The following is an 18,672-nucleotide window of genomic DNA, read 5'->3' on the forward strand; positions in this document are numbered from 1 at the left end:
AACAGCGTGGTCAGAAGCCCCTCATAACATCCTCAGGTGTCTACCCTTCTCCCTTCCATCCGCTCTAATAAATCAGCTCCCACCCCTTTACCCAATCTGTCCAGACGCCCGCAGATCTCGTTCACAGCTTCGGGTTGCTGGGAGAACAGGCATTTCCTGCACAGCAGAAGCCTGAGGCCACGGAGGGGAGAGGAGGTCGGAAGAGGCGCCTTGACTTCCCGGATGACTCAGGGCAGGCAAGCGTGCCAGGATGCCCACGCAGCCCAAGCCATGCCCTCGGTGTCACCACATGGCTGCTTCCCATTTCAGGGAGGGAAGGAGCCGAACGGTCCAGCAGATGGGAGGAAGAAGGAAGAGACCTGTTTACAGTCTCAATCCCCATCTTCCACTCCCTGGTGTCTGCTCCTGTCCCCTTGCCCAGCCCACCACTGCTGGGTTTAGTGCCTCAACTTGCCTTTTCTCTTCCCCAAGCCTCACCAGCCAGGCTGTCCGCTGCAACTCTGCCCCAGCACCCCCAAAGAGCCACAGCACCTTGAGTCTCTCACTGGAAGAAGCACCAAGGCCTCCAGGTACTGACCAGAGAGAAATTCACCTTTATTTAGCATCCTATCGGAGAAGGCAATGGCACTCCACTCTAGTACTCTTGCCTGGAAAATCCTATGGATGGAGGAGCCTGGAAGGCTGCAGTCCATGGGGTTGCTGAGGGTCGGACACGACTGAGCGACTTCACTTTCACTTTTCACTTTCATGCATTGGATAGGAAATGGCAACCCACTCCAGCATTCTTGCCTGGAGAATCCCAGGGATGGGGAAGCCTGGTGGGATGCCGTCTATGGGGTCGCACAGAGTCGGACACGACTGAAGTGACTTAGCAATTAGCATCCTATAAACACGCAAATGGGCTTGCTTCATCACTAGGCATTGGCTCCTTTCTTGCTTTCCTGGTGAGTGATGTACTCTCAGTGCAGGAAATACTACAAAAGCTGGTCCTTCGGCGGGGGGGGTGGAAATCTCTTCCCTCCCCAGTCCACAGCATTTGTTGTCTCTGGCACATCCTAAGCCTAGAATATCATTATGTTTCATGGATCTCAAGATTGTTGGGATTTTTCTATGCATTCCCTTGCCTGAGAGATTGTAAAATAATTTGGAGCAAGGACCCTGTTTTCTCCACCAAAAGACATCCATGTGACACTGGAGACCCAGGCGGGGCCTCCTAATTTGAATGCAGTCCTCCCACCTGGAGCGAATGGATCCTAGATTCCAGGAAAGTGGGTCCCCTCTCCCCATGGATTCATGGGCAGGAGGGCACTGTGGCCAGCCCCCGGGAAGCCTCAACATCCTTGAGCTCACTTGGTCTACTGCCAGGCCTGGAGATGCCAGAGAAACCCCATTGGCTGCCCTACCAAACTAGATGAAACACTGGACAAATGCACCCTGCTCAGCCTCAACTACCAGGGAAAAGAGACGTGAGCCCAGACCCCAGGCAGTTCCTGTCTGAATGACTCTTTCTGAATCACAGGGTGGGGATGGCCCAGTGATGGGACTTGAGAGGCAGATAGCCCCTCAAAGCGACCCCTGCTAATTCCAAGCTACAATCTTAAGTGCCAGGCTGGCTTCCTGTGTACAGTTCCACAGGACCTGTGTCTGGGCCTGTCTGCCGAGGCCATCCTGAAATCCTTTGGAACTTCTGAACAAGGGACCTTGCACGTTCCTTTTGCCCTGGGCCTCACAAGATGAGCAGCCAGTCCTGCTGAGCACTTGAACTTCAGTCAAAGAATCACTGTGAACCACCTAGTAAGCCAGGGTAGCTGTGCCAGTAGAAGCAGGGTGTGGCCAAGGAGGGTGTGAGTGAGGCTTCCGACCTGTGCGAACGGTGACTGACCTACAGAGAGGTGGGCACACAGGGTGCGGGGAGGGGGCAATGCCACCGGCAACGGTGGCTCCAGCAACAGCTTCTCAAACTCCCCCACCAAGTACTGCTCACTTCAGTCACTCCCCACATCCATCTCATATCTTTGATTACGGGCCTCATTCTCTCACCCACTGGTTTATACAAAGTCTGACTTTCCCCTGGTGTTTCAGAGAAGAAGCTCATTAAAAATGTTTGCCTTCAGAGACTGGCCTGATGGTCCAGTGGTTAAGAATCCGGCTTGCGATGCAGGCTGCAGGTTCTGTCTTTGGTCGGGCAACCAAACCCTCCTGCCACAACAACTGAGCCCATGTGCCACAACTCGAGAGTCTTGTGAGCTACAGTGAAAGATCCCAAGTGCTGCAATTAAGACTCGATGCAGCCAAATAAATAAAAAGTTCACCGTCTGTTGGTTTTTCCTTTGCTCCACAGCTGGAGAGACATGTGCAGCAGATGAGGGCTGTTGGAATGGAGACAACTACACTTTCAGGCTGTCCATCCTCGGCCGCCAGTTCAGGCTCTGTCAGCTACAGAGCTGGTAGTCTTACAGGACAGGACCCCACAGCGACCAGGACGACAGGTGGGAATATTGGGGCCACTCATGGTCTAGGGTCTGGCTGGGCACAAACTCCCCAATGATCATCAACGACCATAAACTATAGCAGGAGAGCTGTACCCAAGTGTATCTTCTAAGAAGTGGCCTTTTCCTAAGTTTTTTCAAAAGGAGCCCTGGCTCAGACAGTAAAGAATCTGCCTGCAATGCAGGAGACCTGGGTTTGATCCCTAGGTTGGGAAGATCCCCTGGAGAAGAAAATGGCTACCCACTCCAATATTCTTGCCTGGAGAATCCCATGGACAGAGGAGCCCGGGCTACAGTCCACGGGGCTGCAAAGAGTAGGAGGTGACTGAGCAACTTTCAGCTTTCACCTCCAGAAGACACTGCTTCTTTGAACGTGTCCACAGCTGTCCTGCGATAACCTGCAGCCATACAGGGTTGCATCTTTTATGTATGTTCTCAGACATGACAGCAAGAGATGGATGGATGCTCTTTACTCAACACACACACACACACACACACACAGCATGACAGTATTATACTAGGAGGAAAACAACTGCGTCCTTCTCAAAAGGGCAGTTGCTCTCTTTAAGTAAAGGAAATATTTCAGAGCACCCCTGCCTGTCACCCCTGTCTGTCTGATCCTCGTGCATGGCCTCTCCTCCTAAGCCATGAGATCAGCAGGAAGCAGGTATATTTGACGAGCTGTGTGTCACTCAGCACTGACTCGTCCTAACCAGTGATGAGACGAGAGACCAGAAGCAACTGCCAACAAGACTGGAAACAGGGTACCCTAGGCTCCAGGTCTGTCCTCTCTCAGGAAAGCAGAGCTGGGTGTCTGCATCTTGGCAAAAGGAAGAAAATGAAGTTGAGAAGATGCTGCTGTGTTGGGACCAGAAGAATGTGATTAACATGCCGGAGATGGGAAGAGCAGGGACAGGCAAAACAAAGGTCGTTCCCTGAGGCCCAGGGAAGCTCTCACCTCTGTACACAGAAGGCCAGCAGTGCCCACGCCACCTTCTGAAACAGCTGCTCGGGGGAGAGCCTGCTTTGAGCCAGGCCGGCCCTTTCATCAAAATCCACAGAATTATTCTAGATATAAGAGATAAAAATCTGCACCTACGCATAAGACAGGGTTCTTTACAGACTTCATACCACTGCTTTGAAGCCACCAAGGTGTTCTCCGGACTGGATGACGCCAACAGGTGCTGAATTACTCAATACAGGAAGAAAGAAGTAAAACCTGACCCAGCAGCTCTGATGGTTAGGCTACTCACCAAGTAAAAGAAGAATCCCAGAATTTTAGAGCTGGAAGGGAGAAGTGTGACTCTCCTGACTGGGTCCCTTATTTCACAGCCAGATAAAGGGGATGTGGAGGGTAGGTGGGCAGCTGATCTGCACGCTGAGTCTTTCTGAGCCTCTTTGGAGCAGACCCAGAACAGAGTATGAAAGAAAGAAACCAGTCCTGCTCCACCCACGTCCACCAGTTTCAACCCCAAATGGACCAACTTCCACCCAACACTAATAGAAGCACCAGTGCAGAAACGGAAGCAGTCTGGATGCAGCCCACTCATTCAGGTCGACTCGTCTGGGTGGCAAAAGCCAGTAACCAGATCACAGCCTTGAACTCCCCAATCTCCACCAAACTGGGCCCACATGTTCTGACACATAAGGGTAATGAGCAAGCTGTTGCTTTCTTCAACTTTTCAGTAGGAGACCCTGTTGTTGTCATTCAGTGGCTAAGTCATGTCCGACTCTTTGCGACCCCATGAACTGCAACACGCCAGGGTTCCCTGTCCTTCACTATCTCCTGGAGTTTGCCCAAACTCAAGTCCATTGAGTCGGTGATGCCATCCAATCACCTCATCCTCTGTTACCCCGTTCTCCTCTTGCCTTCAATCTTACCCAGCAATCAGACCCAGAGAACAAATTCCCTTTAACCAAGATGGTAGGCTGGATACAGCCAGGTCAAGGGTCACCATTCTTCCCAGGGCTCTCCCATTTATGTGAAGAAAGAACTGCTGACTATTTAATTTTTAGAAGAAACCTAATAAGGAAACCTGAGAGAAATTCTCAGATTTGAGTTTGTTTTCCCCTCTTACACTTCAGGTTTTTTTTAAGGAACTCAAGAGAGTTTAGTACCTCCAAAGGTCATGCTGGGTTAACTGTGACCAAGTTAGAGAATCAGCTCTCACAAAACCCCAATTTATGATAATCAGAGAGAACAAACCTTTGTCCAGAAATGAGGAGAACAATGTCTGACCTTCCTTTAAAAGATCAACTCATCGGCAGGAGTGGGAGGGAGTGCTGAGTCAGGAGCCAGCAGGGCATGGCAATAAAGAACACAGCTTAGATGGGCTGGTTGTTGTTAAGTCGCTAAGTCGTGGGAAGTAAGCAACAAGGACCCAGGGATCAAACCCAAGTCTCCTGCATTGGCAAGAGGATTCTTTATCATTGAGCCACCTGGAAGCCCCTTAACTGTTTAGACAGTTCATTTAGGCATTTGCAGGGCACATGTAGCTAGATGTGTGACCTGTCTGGCTGTGTGGTCCATGCACGAGGCCTCTGTAGCCTCCCAGGAAGTCTGCTCCAATTCCCTAAACTGAAATAATCATTTCCTCCTGACCTTCCACAATAGTCTGTCTACACATATACATGTGCCTTACAGCAAGTGGCTATTATAATCATTCACCTCCGCGCATCTCTCTCCTGCTGGACTGGGAGTTGTGTCTTTTCCCTCTTTGGTTCTTAGCCTCCCAAGGCACGGTAAGCCACACATGTGGTTGATAGTCCATAAAGTCTTAAGGAATTATTACTTAATTGGTTAATTGGTTTCACCAGGCTCCTAATCAAATCTATGCTTGAGGAGAAGAAGCAGGGCCGGGCAGTTTGGCAATTCATTATCACAATATCTTTGCTTAGTCAGCCATCACCTTGGAAAGTAGAGCGGGCTGGAGGCAAGCCTATGAGATGATAAGCAGGAGGCTGGTGAGGTTTTCACTGGGAGGAGAGAGCAGAGAGCAGCCCCGCCCATTCTTGTGCCCAGAGAACATGGGCAGGGCAAGGCTTTCTTCTCTGTCTTCCTTTCCCTCTCCTTCTCTGTCCCCTCTCCCTTATCTCTCCCTTATCACCTCCTTCTCCCTCTGATCTCTAACTTTAATCCATCATCTGCTTAATAAGTGTTTAGTGAGTGCTACTGGGCATCCCAGGTGGCTCAGTGGTAAAGAACTCTCCAGCCAGGGCAGGAGAGGTAAGAAGAGACACAGGTTCAATCCCTGGGTCAGGGAGATCCCCTGGAGGAGGGCATGGCAACCCACTCCAGTATTCTTGCCTGGAGAATCCCATGGACAGAGGAGCCTGATGAACTAGAGTCCACGGGGTTGCAAAGAATCCGACACAACTAAAGCAACTGAGCACACAGGCTCGTGTACACACACGAGTGCCTACTATGTGCAGGGCACTGTTTGAGCACTAAGAATGCCACAGGATGTGGCTACTAACTTACATCCCAGGGCACTGCATCTCCAACTTCAATGGCATCTGAATCACTCAGGGATCTTGCCAAGCAGTGGGACTGGACTCAGGAGGCCTGGGGTGGGGCCAGGCACCTGCATTTCTAATAAGCTTCTGGGTGATCCTGACACCAGCAGTTCTCATTCTCTGGAGTAAGGTTCTAGACCAGAGCACTGGTTCTTAACAGGGCTGCATACAGGAGTCACCTGGAAAGCTTCTGAAAATACTGATGCCTGGGCCTGTTCCTCAGCATTTCTAATTTCAATGTTCTGGAGTGCGTTAGGATTGTAAAAACAAACAAAAAAAAACTCCCGTGGTGATTATAATGCACATCCAAGGTTGAGCACGTCCACTAGTGAAAGGTGTAGATAGAAAATAGATATTTATTTCAGAGAATACTATGATAGGAAAAAGCAAAGTACAAGCAAAAGTGAGAGATTGTATTATTTTATATAAGGTGATTTCAGGAAACACCTTTCTGAGGAGGTGACATTTGAGAAGATACCTGAAAGACGTGTAAGAATAGGCCAAGTCACGGCCTGAGAGAAGGACTACATGGAGTGTTAGTTGCTCAGTCGTGTCTGACGCTCTGTGGCCTCTTGGACTGCAGCCCACCAGGCTCCTCTGTCCATGGGATTCTCCAGGTAAGAATACTGGAGTGGGTTGCCATTTCCCTTTTCCAGGAGATCTTCCTGATCCAGATTTCGAACCCAGGTCTCCTGCATTACAGGCAGATGCTTTACCCTCTGAGCCACAGAGAAGGGCTACAGGTAGAGGAAACAGTGAGCGCTAAGGCTCTGTGGTCAGAGCGTGGTTTGCACATTTAAGACACAGCAAAGGAGACTAGCCTATGAGAATATTCATTGGGAGGCTTCACTGAAACAATAATTTACAATCATTGTAAAATAGTTAACCTGACCTTAATGGAAAGTCTAGGCATATGAGACCTGAAGGAGTTCAAAATGAGTAATGTTTTAAATCTAGGAAAAAACACTCAGATGGGCAAACGTTTGAAAGTGAGGGAAACACACAAGGACCTGTGAGGTCATTTAATCACCACAAGAATTGTATCCAATAAATATTATCCTCATTTTAGAGAGAAGTGACCAGAAGCTCAGAGACACCTGTCCATCTGCCCCTGATCACAAAAAGGCAAGATCAACTTCCAGTCTGTGTGACCTCAAGGTCTCTTCTCTTTCCATGATAAATTCTTCCTATACTGGCTTGCTTTCCTTTACTCTCACTTCACAAGTGTTCCCATCTCAAGTGGACTGGGTGGGAGAAGAAGGGTCTAGGTGGGAAACAGGAGGGAAGAGGTAAAAGTGAGAGAAGAGAAGAAAAATTCAGGAGGTAAAGGATGGCTGCCTCCTCCCCACATGCCTTCAGTTCCGTTCAGTTGCTCCATCGTGTCCGAACCTTTGTGACCCCATGGACTGTAGCACGCCAGGCTTTCCTGTCCATCACCAACTCCTGGAGCCTACTTAAACCCATGCCCATCCCATCGGTGATGCCATGCAACCGCCTCATCCTCTGTCGTCCCCTTCTCCTCCCATGCCTTCAGCTCCTGACTATTCACAGTTGATGCTCATAAAAAGCCCTGAGAGCTGGTGTGAGAGTGAATTTTACATGTCAACGTGACTGAGTCATGGAACCCAGACATGTGGTCAAACACCAGTCCAGATGTTGCTGTGAAGGTTACATTTAGATGAGACGAAAATTTAAATCAGTGGACTCTGAGTAAAGCGTATTATCATCTACAATGTGGGTGGATCTCTTCCAATTAGTTGAAGCCCTTAATTAAAAAGAGACTCAGGGGATTTTCTGGCCATCTAGACATTAAGACTGGGCACTTTCACTGCAGTGGGCACAGGTTTGATCCCTGGTCAGGGAACTAAGATTCCACATGCCACATGGTGGGACCAAAAAATAAAAACTAGGACCTACGGTATAGTACAGGGAGTTCTACTCGATACTCTATAAGGACCTACATGAGAAGAGAATCTAAAAAAAAGAGAGGCTATATGTATAGCTGATTCACTTTGCTGTACAGCAGAAATTAACACAACATTGTAAATGAACCATATTTGTTCTTGTTTAGTCACTAAGTCGTGTCTGATTCTTTTGCAACATCATGGACTGTAGCCCGCCAGGCTCCTCTGTCCATGGGATTTTCCAGGCAAGAACACTGGAGTGGGTTGCCATTTCCTTCTCCAGGGGATCTTCCCGACCCAGGGATGGAACCTGTGTCTCCTGCATTGGTAGGTGGATTCTTTACCTCTGAGCCCCCTATATAAGCTCCAACAAAATCTTTTTTAATCGGGGGGGAAAAAAAAACAACAAACAAACAGACTGAGGTCCTCCAGGAAGATGGAATTCACCCTCCTTATTGCCAACCTCAATTCGTCCCTGAGTCTAGTCAACTTGCCAGCCTCCACAACCTCATCGGCCAAAGAACTCAGTCTTTCTCTCTCCATACTTACACACACACACCCTATTGGTTCTGTTTCTCTGGAGAACCCTGACTGATACAGATGGAACAACCAGTAACATCATCCCCACCAAGGATGGCGTGATGCATCTCTGAGAGGTGTCCCGAGGTCACACTCCTATGAAATGATGGATGGAGACTGGGATCCAGCCCTTTACTCTGCACAAGCCACTTGCAGAGCTGGCATTCATCTTAAGTCTCAGACCAGGTTAAAATGCTACACCTCTGATCACATGTGGGATGGCTTTAATAGCATTTTTATCCGTGAAAACAGATGCGTGGATGAAACAGGGAATAAGGCAAAGGCAAATAAAAGGAGAGCACTTCACTTTGCCGACAGCCAATAAGATCACCATCCTCTGACTTCTAGGGCTGCTAAAAAAGTGAGACAGGAGGGTCCCTGTTTACTAAGGCTTACACTTTCACCTGAGGATTAACCAAAGTGCTTTGTTTCTAGGAGGCTTCCTTGATGGGCTGGGAAATAATGATGGGAAATTGACACAATCACAGATGCCACGATAAAACTTCAGGACTGAAAAACACCAAATGGGGTTGCTGGAGCCTTGACAAAATAGGAGACAGAAAGCGGGGGGAAAAAAAAATAGAGAAAAGTGATTCAGTGATGCAATTCCACCCACGGGCCGGGGGGAGAGGGGGAAGAGGAGGTTGGGAAATACTGCACAATTCTTCCTCAAAAAATGTTGATCAGAATACTTGCTGGTTCAAAAATAATGATGTTGAAGAAAACAAGGAAATGACATACAAATCACACTTCAGATGAGTATTCTTTTTTTTTTTTTTTTTTTACTCATTTCTGAGTAGTTACGAACGAGCCCCTAAAAGGGCCCAGAAGCCATTGTTACCTCGTATGACAGGTGTTTTGAAAATGCTTTAGGGAGAAATGTCTGCCCAGTCAAGGGTGCAGCATTGATGTCTTGCAGAAAACAATGGCATCCATGAACATTCTCTCTCCCTCGGAAAAGGAATCTGGGGTCAAAAACAGTATTTCCACATCCCAGCATCTCCCTGAGAGTCGAGAAGAGGGGGAAGCAGGATATATGAAGAAAAACGAAGGGAAGTGTTTTACTTTTTAATTAATTTTTATCACAGTATAGTTGCTTTACAATGCTGTGTTAGTTCCTATTGTACAACAAAGTGAATCAGCTGTATGTATACATATATCCCCTCTTTTTTGGATTTCCTTCCCAGTTAGGTCACCACACTGAGAGAAGGGAGGTAGTTTAGAAAGAATATTTCTGACATAGACACACTACTATATATAAAACAGATAACTAGTAAGGACCTACTGTATAGCACAGGCAACTCTGCTCAACACTGTGACACAGCCTATATGGGAAAATAACCTAAAATAGAGTGGATATATGTATAACTGATTCACTTCGCTGTATACCTGTAACTAACAAAACACTGTAAATCAACTGCACTCCAAAATATTAATTTAAAAAATAAAGTTATGCAAATACAGCAAAAAATAAAGTCCCCCCCAACAAAAACAGTATTTTATACAGTTAAGAGTAAAAAACACAAGATTTCTACACTTAAATGGAGTTACTTCTGCTCCTTCCGCAATTAGGATGGAGAAATGAACCTGGTGACAGGCAGAACAAGATTCCACACAGAAGGTATGAGGACACACAGGTGTGGCTGGGCATACGTGCTGCGAAGAGATGGGTGTATTTGGGGTGGGAGTCGGGGGTAGGAGAGGGTTTCTGAGTGATCAGGGAAAGCTAGAGAACTTTGGATGGGGACAGAGCACTAAAGATGAGAAAGGGGACTTCCCTGGTGTATCCAGTGGTTACGACTTTATGCTTCCACTGTAGAAGGCACAGGTTCAATCCCTGGTTGGGGAACTAAGATCTCATAAGCCAGGCCGAACAGCGGGGGTGTGGGGGCGGCGGGGAGGGAGAAGAGCTAAAGAGGAGAAAAGAGGGCTGCCTTTGCTCCAAGGGCTTTTCTTCCAGGCCTAGGCTAGAGTCAGCCAAATGCTTTCCCAGCATGTGATTAATACACTGCTGCCCTACTGATGTAAGGAGTCCCTGCACGTCAGTTCTATAAGGCTGCCTATGTGGCATGTGGAGAAGCGTGACATGCTGTATTAGTCAGGGCTTTCCAGAGAAACAAAACCAAAGGCATCTGTGTGTATACATAGGAGTATTGGTTCATAGGTTTACAGAGGCCAACAAGTTCCAAAATCTACAGGGAGGGCCGGAGACCTGGGCAGGAGACCATGCTAGAGTTCAAGCTTGAAGGCTGTCTGCTGATCCCCTCCTCCCTGGGAGAGGTCAGTCTTTTCCTCTATTCAGACCTTCAACTGATTGGATGAGGCTAACCCTCATTATGAAGGCCAACCTGCTTTATTCAAAGTCCACCAAGTTAAATGTTAGAACTTCCCTGGTGGCCCAGTGGTTAATATTCACCTGCCAATGCAGGGGACACAGGTTCAATCCCTGGTATGGGAAGATCCCACATGCCGTGGGGCAACTAAACCCATGCGCCACAACTACTGAGCCCATGAGCCTAGAGCCTGTGCCCCGCAATGAGAGAAGCCACAGCAACGAGAAGCACAAACGATGCAACCAGAGAGTAGCCCCCTCTCCCTGCAACAAGAGAAAGTCTGTGCAGAGAAATGAAGACCCAATGCAGCTAAAAATAAAGACCGCTTTTTAAAAAATTAAATGTTAATCTCGTCTGTAAACATCTTCACAGAAACATCCAGAATAACAGTAGACCATATATCTGAGCAGTGTGGCCCAGCCGAGTTGACACATAATATCAACCATCACATATGCCCTTATTGCCTTCAGATACTGAAACTCCAATACTTTGGCCACCTGATGTGAAGAGCTGACTCATTTGAAAAGACCCTAATGCTGGGAAAGATTGAGGGCAGGAGGAGAAGGGAACAACAGAGGATGAGATGGTTGGATGGCATCACCGACTCAATGGACATGGGTTTGGGTGGACTCTGGGAATTGGTGATGGATGGGGAGGCCTAGCGTGCTGCAGTTCATGGGGTCATAAAGAGTCGGACACAACTGAGGAACTGAACCCTCATGTTTCACAGAAAATTATGAGATCTCCAATGAAGTCATATGGGTTCTACAAAGACTTTCAAAAAGGGCAAAGGACTAAAATCCACTAAATTAAAGAATGGTAGCTAACTCAGTGGCAAGGCTGGAGGGTCATTTTATCACTATGCTCTGTAATGTACATATCTTCTTATATATAATATCAAATATTACATTTGAGACAAAGGGAGAAAAACCAAGTCTTCAGGCCATTTGCAAGATCAGCCCCCTGACCACTCCTGAACACAACTCGTGCCTTCTCTAATCACGTCATCTCCTCCATCCGTGGACTGACACTCTAGATGACTCTTCATGTGCTTAGCCCTTTGCTGCTCAAATGGATTTTAATCTGTGAACTTCTGAGACAGCTTCTTACAACATCTTTTTATTCCCCCCCAGAGTCTGACTGAATGTCTGAATAACTCAATAAAAACTCACTGAAGGCTGAAAAACAAGGTGGGCGGGGGCAAGGGCAACAAAAATAAACCGGCGGGATAGCAGAGCGGCCTGAGTGGCGCTGGGTTTCAGCTGTACAGAAGGCATGAACAGTTCCAAAAGTCAGCTGGAGGCATCAGAACCCAGGTAGAGTCACATGCGTGACTTTTTTAGAAGCCTGGAATGAAACAATGCCCATCCCACATGGTGGTGTACCACAAATGGTATCCTGTTAATAAGGGTAACACACAAGGCTTGTAGAAGGAGGTGTACACAAGACAGATGGGAGCCCAGGGCCTCGGAGATGTTCAGATTGCAGGCAACCAGGAGGAAACAGCTCCCAGGAATGTGGAACCTCACCCCTCAAGTGTCCTTAAGAAACATGCTATGGCACCATGGCGAGTCTAGCCAAGTCCCCAAACAAATTTCTGATCTTCCATCCAGCTTCCAGCCTAGTCTAATCAATAGGTAGGAGGCAACCTGTGTGCATGTCAGTCACTTGTGTTTGCGACCCCACAGACTGAAACCCACCAAGGCTCCTCTGTCCATGGGATTTCCTAGGCAAGAATACTGGAGTGGGCTGCCATTTCCTTCTCCAAGGGATCTTCTGGACCCAGGGATCAAACTGGAGTCTCCTGCATTGGCAGGCAGATTCTTTAACACTGTGCCACCTGGGAAGCCCCTAGGAGGCAACAGGACTCCCCCAAAGAGCCAACAGTAGGAGTGCTTTATTTGTCTTCAATCCCTGGTCCATACACTGTTAATTTTTCTCATCAGGACTCCACAACCCTGAACTTAAGCTGCCCCCATGAGTCCCATAAGCCCCGTTGTTGTTTAGTTGCTAAGTTGTGTCTGACTCTCTGGGGACCCCATGGACTGTAGCCCACCAGGTTCCTCTGCCGATGGGGTTTCCCAGGCAAGGATACTGTAGTGGGTTTCCCTTTCCTCCTCCAGGGGATTTTCCTGACCTGGGATTGAACCTGTGTCTCCTGCATTGGCCGGTGGATTCTTTACTGCTGAGCTACTTGGGAAGCCGATGAATCCCAGCTCTGGCTTATTCCAGTCTTGGTTAGAGGAGATCAAGGTTGTGTGTGGTGGTGTGTGCTCTCCTCTGTGGGAATAGAATGTTAGCCTGGAGAGCAAGTGGAGCTTTTGATGTGTGCTCCCTACAGATGGAGATGACTTCCCTACTTGCCAAACTAGGGAATCAGGCTGGGAGAATCACAAATATAGGTGTTAGAGAGGAATGGATAGGCTTCAAGCCACTTATGAACAGATCCTGTTCAAAGGCCAATTAATATGCTATAGTTTAGAAGGAGAGAAGGCTGAGGTTAAAATTCTCCTAGTAATGGTCTAGTCCAGCCTCAATTAACAGGTGAATATGGCCCTGTGAGGTGACATAACCAGCTGAGTAACAACTCAGGTCACTGACAGGGTAAGCTCTAGACCCAGATTCCTCCACTCCATGGCCAGTGCTCTTTCCACCAAGCTGGACTGAAGGATAGATCATTTTGGCCACCTGCCATGTAGAGGAGTTGGAGTTTGTGTGAACTGGCACTGAATCCCCCAAAAAAAAGTCCACCCCAATGTTTACCGCAGCACTTTTACAACAGCCAGGACATGGAAGCTGCCTAGATGTTTATCAACAGGTGAATGGATAAAGATGATGTGGTACATATATTCAATGGAGTATTACTCAGCAATAAAAAGGAATTAACTGGGTGATTTGTAGAGACATGGATGGACCTAGAGTCTGTCATACAGACTGAAGTAAGTCAGAAAAAGAAAAATAAATATCATATGTTAACACATATACATGCAATCTAGAAAAATGGTACAGATGAACCTATTTGCAGGGCAGAAATAGAGAGAATGAATGTGTGGACAGGATGGGGGATGAACTGGGACACTGGGACTGACATATATACCTGACCATGTGTGAAATACACAGCTAGTAGAAGCTGCTGTATAGCACAAGGAGCTCAGCTTGGTGCTCCGTGATGACCTAGAGGGGTGGGATGAGGGGTGGAATGAGCGGTGGGAGGGAGGCCCCAGAGGGGATATATGTGTATGTGTGGCTGATTCACTTCGTTGTACAGCAGAAACTAACAGGGCATTGTGAGTTAACCATACCCCAATTTAAAGAAAAGAATATACACATCTCCATGTAGGAGACTGAAGGGCAGTCATAGAGAGGAAAAGAGTTCTCTCCCTACAGAGAAGGAACTCCATCCGGGCTAACCCAAACTGAGACCGTTTCACGGACCCACCCCTAGGACCTACACCGTGGTTCCAACCACCCACAGATGTCTCACGTATAGCAGAAAGTGCTCCTTCAAGAGGACAGAATTCTCAACCTCAGCCTGAAACTAGGGCGGGGGAAACTGAGGGCATAAAATGAGTCACCGGAAATGCAGGGCACAACTAGAGTCAAGAAGTCTGTGTCCAGCTCCGGTGGGGCAATCCTGTAGTTCAGAACAGGGGGAATCCCCACAGGTACGCGCCCGCTCTGAGCTCAGGAGACCACCTCCCAGAGGGTGAGCCGCCCACCTCGGCAAGTCCCCTAATGGAGAACTAGCCTCTCCACCGCAAGCTTTCTTTCTTTTGCTTCAGAGAAGCAGGGGGTGAGAACTTTTGTGTTTCCTCAGCCACACATTTTTCTCATCTCCACCTCTCTGATCCCGCTGGCTCTTCTTTTGGAATCTGAAATGGAGCACTTTTGTTTACTTTCTTGCGAGTTCCTGAGGTCTGAGTGCTGGTGTCTCGCAAGTCACTGATTAGCATTCTGACCTCAGCTCCCTCTTCAGAGCCAGCCAAAGGAGCCTGAGAAGTTGGCCACCAGCACTCCCTGGGAACAATAGGCCCTTTCTCCAACATACAGGTTTGTCTTCCTTTTCAAACACACGGGAGTTGGTCCCTTGGCGGGCAGGCCCACCCGACTGTACAGAGTGTTCACGAGAGAACAGAGGGCTCCCCGAACAAGAGAGCCCAACTTCAGGCCCCAGGTCCACTGCAGACTAGACGTCACCCCCCGACTCCGTTTATAGAACTCGAAAGGTAAACACGTGCCCCATCAGAAAGCAAAGAAGTACAGCCTGGATGCAGTCAGTTGTCCAAGGAAACACCCAGCTCCTAATTGTCTGGGCCTGGAAGGAGAGTTAGGGGGCAGGAAGTAAGGCCGTCAGCGGCTCTGCCAGCCCTGCCACCTGTCAATGTAAGAACTCCTCGGAGTTCAGTCCACCTAAGACTCACTCTCTTATCTGTCCCGCTCTCAAATGACAGTCCAGTTGGCCCTGCTGTTTCTCCAGCGCTTAAACTTCAAGTCATTAGAGAAGAGTGCCCATGGAGATGGGCCACCACCACCGAGGCCCAGAGGACATGGATTCCCTATTTTACTGATGAGGAAGAATGATTGTGCACGTGCCTCTAACAGCTAAAGTTCTCAGCATCAGGCTCTCCACCCGCTGTTTGTTTTCGGGATGCTTCACGAAAGCCCACCTGGCACTGCAGGCTGTGTCTCTTGCAGCCAAAAGACACAGAGTCTGCTCCCCACTCTGCCCTTTACCAAACAGGGTGACTTAACCTCCCTGGGCATCAGCTTCCCCGCATGTGGACAAGGACAAGAAGGACACCACACTGCTTTTCTCACACGGTTATTATCAGGATGGAACCAGATAACAAAGGCAAATATTTTAGAAGCAACTTGACAAATGAAAGGCGCTGTTATTCTCCTTCCAAGGGCTCAGACACAGGCGCATCGGTAGAAGGAACACTTGCTTCTTATCATCCTTGTGCTGAAGAGGTCTTGGCAGGAGACCTCTGAGCCACAGACCCTCAAGGATGTTTAAAACCACAGAAGCTCAGAGACAACTCCAGAACACAGGAGGCCTGCCACAACACTAATTTCTTGAAATGATTCTGGAAAAATCCATAGGTTCAAGTCTCTCACTGTCATTTCTCTGTGCTTCTGTGGTTATTAAAAACGCTTAATACGGTTCAGAATGGTCATCATCCAAAAGTCTTCAAATAATAAATGCTCGGAAGGTGTAGAGAAAAGGGAACCCTTCTACGCCACTTGTAGGAGGGTATATTGGCACAGTCACTATGGAGGAGAGTACGGAAGTTCCTTAAAAAACTAAAAATAGAGCTACCATATGATCCAGCAACTCCACTCCCGGGTATATACCTGGAAAAGATGAAAACTCTAACAAAGATACCTGCACTCCAGTGTTCACAGCAGCACTATTTACAACAGTCATGATATGGAAGTAACCTAAGTGTCCATTGATGGATGAAAGGGTAAAGAATATATGATGTGTGTGTGTGTGTGTGTGTGTGTATCTCTCTCTCTCCACACACACACACACATATATATAATGGAATATTATTCAGCCATAAAAAGGAATGAAATATTACCACTTATAGCAACAGCAACAAGGATATACCTAGAGATTATCATTATATTTAGTGACTAAGTGAAGTAAGTCAGAGAAAGGCAGATATTATATATTACTTACATGTGGAATCTAAAAAAAAAAAAAAAGACACACATCAACTTATTTACAAAACAGAAACACACGCACAGACATAGAAAACTTACGGTTCCCAAAAGGAAAAGGGGTGCAGAGGGATAAATTAGGAGTTTGGAATTAACAAATACATACAACTATATATAAGATAGATAAACAACAAGGGAGAAATATCAATGACCTCAGATATGCAGATGACACCACCCTTATGGCTGAAAGTGAAGAGGAACTAAAGAGCCTCTTGATGAAAGTGAAGGAGGAGAGTGAAAAAGTTGGCTTAAAGCTCAACATTCAGAAAACTAAGATCACGGCATCTGGTCCCATCACTTCATGGGAAATAGATGGGGAAACAGTGGAAATAGTGGCTGACTTTATTTTCTGGGGGCTCCAAAATCACTGCAGATGGTGATTGCAGCCATAAAATTAAAAGATGCTTAGTCCTTGGAAGGAAAGTTATGACCAACCTAAACAGCATATTAAAAAGCAGAGACATTACTTTGCCAACAAAGGTCTGTCTAGTCAAGGCTATGGTTTTTCCAGTGGTCATGTATGGATGTGAGAGTTGGACTATAAAGAAAGCTGAATGCCGAAGAATTGACGCTTTTGAATTGTGGTGTTGGAGAAGACTCTTGAGAGTCCTTTGGACTGCAAGGAGATCCAACCAGTCCATCCTAAAGGAGATCAGTCCTGAGTGTTCTTTGGAAGGACTGATGTTGAAGCTGAAACTCCAATACTTTGGCCACCTGATGCAAAGAGCTGACTCATTTGAAAAGACCATAATGCTGGGAAAGATTGAGGGCAGGAGGAGAAGGGGATGACAGAGGATGAGACGGCTGGATGGCATCACCGACTCGATGGACATGGGTTTGGGTGGACTCCGGGAGCTGGTGATGGACAGGGAGGCCTGGTGTGCTGCGGTTCACGGGGTCGCAAAGAGTAGGACATGACTGAGTGACTGAACTGAACTGAAACAACAAGGTCCTACTATATAGCACAGGAAACTATATTCACTATCTTCTGATATCCTTTAATGGAAAAGAATTTGAAGCTGTATATCTGAAACACAATATTGTAAATCAACTATAAAGTAAAAAAAATTTTAAGCAGATAAATGCAGGCAGCTGAATGGGCTCCCAGCCAATCTTCTCATGATAAAGAGAGTCCAGAGATGGCAAGAGTGTGGTGGGATGGTGGAGTCAGAATTGTCTCTGTAGTCCTCGGAATATTGTTCTGGCTAGGAGGGAACTCAGTGGTTCCAAAAAAAAAAAAAAAAAATTTCCCTGGAAAGCTCCATCAGCACAGGGCAGCTTGTAAAAGGTGAATTATTTGGGTACGGGTGGGATTGTTTGTTTGGGAAGAGGTGCTTTTTTGTTCTTATTTTATTTTGCCCTTTTGTTAATATGTGAATGTTTTGAGTGAAGCATCCTAAGATCTGGGACTTTATGTTCTTAAGTCAGACTAAAACAGACCAGACCAGACTAAATCAAGATTTTTTTTTTCTCTACTCAGGACAAAAAGAGTTGGACAGCCCAAAGCACAGAGGCAGTTGGCCGCAAAATTGCTCCATTAGCTCCATGCAGATAATCTAATCTAGAGTCACTCAGAAAATATCTGAAGGCCAGGGACAGAGAATATAAATACAGGAGTCAGATGCTTAAAACACACACACACACACAAATAAATTCTCAGGTGATTTACAAACCAGGAAAACTAGGTTTTTATAGAGCCTTTGGCTGTTTAAAAAAAAAAAAAATTAACAAACTTTATCCAGTGCCATGTCATCATGAACTGCTTCCAAGAGCTGGTGTCTGCGGACTAGCCCATGTTGTCTCCTGCTTTTTATGACACCGTATGACTCTCATTCTTACCTAATGCAGGGGTAACAGAAGGAGACAAGGCCTTGTGAATTCACTCTCCTTCCTTCTACTTTCATGCCCTCTCCCTTCCCTTAACCCCCAGGTAAGCATCCCTTCCAGGAGACGATGACCCGCTGACTGGTCTCTGTAGCACCTTCCTTCCCTTTTCCCTCCTCTTCTCCCCGGGGCACTCCCACTTGTTCATTTATTCAACCACTATTCTTTTTTTTTTTTTTTATACTGTCATCTAGTTGATTCACAATGTTGTATTGGTTTCAGGTACAGCACAGTTTCAGT

At 47.1% G+C, this 18,672-nt stretch overlaps 1 protein-coding gene and 1 long non-coding RNA gene across 5 annotated transcripts in view; both read right to left on the reverse strand.

Moving 5' to 3' along the window:
- ETV6 (ETS variant transcription factor 6) overlaps positions 1-18,672 on the reverse strand; it is a 288,749-nt gene that overhangs the window by 206,691 nt on the left and 63,386 nt on the right.
- LOC132345336 (uncharacterized) overlaps positions 1-18,672 on the reverse strand; it is an 84,847-nt gene that overhangs the window by 23,801 nt on the left and 42,374 nt on the right. The window contains exon 2 of the long non-coding RNA XR_009494627.1: positions 1-18,387. This exon is cut by the window's left edge and continues 23,801 nt beyond it. This is a non-coding gene — a long non-coding RNA (uncharacterized lncRNA). The remainder of the gene's footprint in view (positions 18,388-18,672) is intronic.

This window comes from Bos taurus, chromosome 5, assembly GCF_002263795.3.
Source record: "Bos taurus isolate L1 Dominette 01449 registration number 42190680 breed Hereford chromosome 5, ARS-UCD2.0, whole genome shotgun sequence".
Taxonomy (NCBI): domain Eukaryota; kingdom Metazoa; phylum Chordata; class Mammalia; order Artiodactyla; family Bovidae; genus Bos; species Bos taurus.